This window comes from Sorex fumeus, unplaced genomic scaffold, assembly GCF_029834395.1.
Source record: "Sorex fumeus unplaced genomic scaffold, SorFum_2.1 ptg000129l, whole genome shotgun sequence".
Taxonomy (NCBI): Eukaryota; Metazoa; Chordata; class Mammalia; order Eulipotyphla; family Soricidae; genus Sorex; species Sorex fumeus.
Window position 1 is genome coordinate 4,393,797 of NW_026606186.1, and position 4,084 is coordinate 4,397,880.

Genomic DNA, 4,084 nt, shown 5'->3' on the forward strand with positions numbered 1-4,084 from the left:
CCAGGTGATGGTGAAGACGGAAGGAGGCAAGGCGGGTCTACAGATCACGGGGTCTGGGTCCCCAGCCAAGCCCTGGTCACATGGAGGCCCCTTTCTTTTCCTCTTGCTCCTTGCCCGGGCACCCTTGCATGACACGGGTGGTTGGCAGCATCTCTCCTGGACCTGCGTGTGCAGGGCTGGAGGGATGAAGGAAAAGGTGGGGAGAGCCAGGCTCTTACCTGGAAACTGCTGCAGGGGCGGGTAGAAGTAGGTCTGCCGAGTGTCTGGTATCTGTCCTGTGGCTTCTGTCCCTTCTCCCGCTCAGCTCCATGCAGGCACTGCTATGGCACCTGATGACTGTGAATTGCAGGACACAGATGGGGACATCATGTGGGGTCAGGTCCCCCATATCCTGCTGCTCAGCCGCCCGTGACTCCTCAAATCCTTATTTCCACGTTTGGAGCCCAGTGAGGGGGCATTGGTGCCCAGAAGGTTCTGGAGGGGCCTGCAGAGCCTGACTCCTCTGACCACCACTTCCCTTGTGCCCCCTGCAGCCTCAACAGCCCCAGCCGCCAGGCATGGGGGTGGGTTTGCTGTCCCCGTACTGGCACGAGTGTGCCCTGGGAGTGCCAGTATTTGCAAAGGCCACAGTGGGGGCAGTGGGAGATGCCCTCAGCTGTGCCCCTGCTCGCCAGAGCCCTCTTATTCTAACTGTGCTTGCCAGCTTGTCCCACATTGCCGCCCCTCTCACCCCCAGAGCTGCCCTCACCCCGCCTCTCAGCCTGTGGCTTTGAGAGGTGCTCCCGCCCCCCGCCCCTTGCAGCTCAGGCTCTTGCCAGGCAGCAGGGTGACCGCTGGGGCGGTGTGGCCGGAGCGGAGGGTGCCGAGCCCAGCATGTTTTACGGCTTTGCCCAGACAGCTAATGGCCTCAGTGACATTGCTGCTCCAAACGGCGGCCTTGGAGCCGTCATAAATCAGGGGGCGCCTGTCCTGCAGCGCCGACCCCCCCAGACCGCCTGTCTGGCAGCCGCCCCCAGCCACCGCCCCAGGGCCCGGCTGAGCGAGGACACAAAAACCTAGGTCACACAAAGGTGACCGGTGCATGAACGTGTGTGTGTGTGTGTGTGTGTGTGTGTGTGTGTGTAACAGCCCAAGCATGTTTTCTGTGAATGTCAGTGTCTGACTTCGCAGACAGGCATGGAAAGATGAGTGTATTTTTGCTTCATCATCTCTGTTATGTGTGTGTGTGTGCATGTGTGTGCGTGTGCATTTATGTGTGCATGTGTGTATGTGCATGAGCATGCATGTGTGTGTGTTTGCACATGTGTGTGCACGTGTGTGAGTGTGTATGCGCACATGTGCACGTGTGCATGTGCATGCGTGTGTGTGTGTGTGTGTGTGTGTGTGTGTGTGCGTGTGCTCAGGAACTGTGTCATTGTCTCATTCGAAGCCCTCCTTGCCTGGCTCTGTTCCCTCCCCAGCCTCAGCTCTCACCGTGTCTCATCCCTCTGTGATGGCACAGGGACACATGCAAGCCCTTCCGTGTCCAGGGCTCACCTATGCCCACCTACTCAGCACAGATCACGCACCTGCTTCAGATTTTTTCTCATAGGGATGTAGTGTCACCGAGACTTCTCTGCCTTGCTGATGCGGATATGGGATGGACCAGCGGGGGACCATGAGGAGGAAGAGGAAGCTGAGTCCTACATAGAGATGACCTGAGTGGGGAGGGGAGAGGACAGCTCGGAGGAGGCGGCCAGAAGCAGAAGTCTGAAAGCCTGGGTTGCACATGGGGCAGAGACTCTGAGACTGGAGCAAGGGAGTGAAGGGGGGGGGGAGGGATGTGGAAAGGAGGGGGGAGCTTTTGGAGAGGTACATCCCACCCCTTGTTAAGGTGTATCGTCCCCTCTCCCCATTTGAGAATCAGTTGCAGCATCTCATGAGGGAGATACAGAGAGAGGGGGAGAGAGAAAGAGAAGGGGCAAGGGAGAGCAGGAGAGGGAGGAGAGAAAGAAGGAAAGAGAGGGAGAGAAAGAGGGAAAGAGAGAGGGAGAAAGAAAGAGGGAGAGGCAGGATGAGAGAGAAAGGGAAAGGGAGAGAGGGAAAGAAAGAAAGGGGAGAGAGGGAAAAGGAAAGAGTGGGGGAGAGGGAAAGATGAAAGGGAAAGAGAGGGAAGGGGAAAGAGAGAAAGGGAGAGAGGGGAGAGGGAGAGAGCGACAGGGAAAAGAGAGCGAGTGAGATTTGAACCTTCTAAGGGTGAGAAGAGCCTAGTGAATCATAACCCCATGATCTCACCCAAGTATCTAATAGCGATGCTGTATGTCCTCTATTTAAATTTCCCAATTACCCCAGTTGTGTTTGGTCATAAGGCTGTCAGATACTTCAAGGGGACACAGGAGACAGACTGATGGATTGGCCAAGTTTGGGATACTCTGAGTGTAAAGAAGAAAACTGACGATAATGCCTTAGAGCAGGTGAGTCACAACGCACTCAAGACTCCAAGCCTAAACTTGAAGAGGGGACAGAAAGGCAAGTTCCTCTCAACCAACCAACCAACCAACCAACAAACAAACAAACAGAAGAAGTGTTAAACGAGAAAAAAACATGTTTCCAACTCCTTCTTGATGGCATCCACCACTGCAACTGCAGATGATATGATCGATTCCAGCACAGAGCAGGAACGGAAGGTAAGATCATTGAATGAAATATTGGGGGTGCAGAACATTGCCACAATCGCAAAGTTTTGCTCAACAGATGACTTGACCATGTCCATCAGGAAAGGTTTCCTTGAGCAAGGCAGAGCCCTGCAGATACAAAATGCCTTTCTCACGGAGAGCATCTTCTGAGTGTGGATGGGGAAACCTTAGATTGAACGGGGTGCATGTGGATGGTGTGATAGGGTGGATGTGGAAGAGACCCAGAAGAATCAGGACTGGGGCCAGAGAGAGAGAGCACAGCCGGTAGGATACTTACTTTGCAAGTTCCATCCCTGGCATCCCATATGGTCCCCAAGCACCATCAGGAGCAACCCCTGAGCATTTCCAGGTGTGCATCCCCCGCACTCCCCCAGCCCCAGAAAGAAAAGAATCAGGACCAATCCCCACTGGGGATTTGATCTGCTGGCTAAGAGGTGCCATTTGCTGAGCTGGGGCAGATGGCCAGGGGCCACCAAGGAGACAAACAAGTCAGGTTTGGGGGCTCTGTTCCCATCAGGCATGACGCTGAACAGGCATCTTGGCCATGGACCTGTCACTCAACCATGCTTAGGAGAGGGATGGAAATGCATAAGTGTCAGGATGTGGGTCACCAGTGGCTAGGCAACACTGTCTGTAGAGGAAGTCTACTTCCATAGTTCTCGAGTCTTTATTTATTCCCAGAATAGCACTGCATTTTCTAGGATGTGATTTCTATGTATATCAAAAAGAAGTTGATGAATGCTGGTACCTCTGCTCCGACTGGGAGTCTCCTGTCTCCGGGAACCTTTAGTTACTTTACTTTCATGCACATACAGAAGCATCACTTAATCACTTAAGTGATGCTTCTTAATCGCTTAATCCCCGTTATTCATCGATTTACTCGAGCGGGTGCCAGTAACGTCTCCATTCATCCCTGTTGCGCGCTAGCGTAGCCCAATGGTATCTGTTCGTTCTAGGAGCATGCAGAGCCTCAAACCGATTATTCAGGGTCTTGACGAAGAAGTCTGACCATCTGGTAGGTGGGCGTCCACGTGATCTTTTGATGTTCCGTGGAATCCAATCAGTAATGGCTCTAGTCCAGCGGTTGTCTGTAAACCTCATTACGTGTCCAGCCCATCTGATTTTTGATGTTTTGGCAAATGAGACAGCGTCCCTGATTCTTGAGCGTTGACGAAGATCAGAACTCCGGATTCTAACCCTCATTTGAGTGAATCGTGATATTCCAAGCATAGCTCTTTCGATTCCTCTTTGAGAGACACGAATAGCGTTCTCAACCTGTTTTCGTAGGGTCCAGGTCTCTGAGGCATATGTTAATGCAGGAAGAACAGTGGAATCAAAGAGATGTGCTCGTAGCTGGAGGTTCCTTGTCCTTTTAGTTATTTCTTCAACGCTCTTGAAGGCATTCCAAG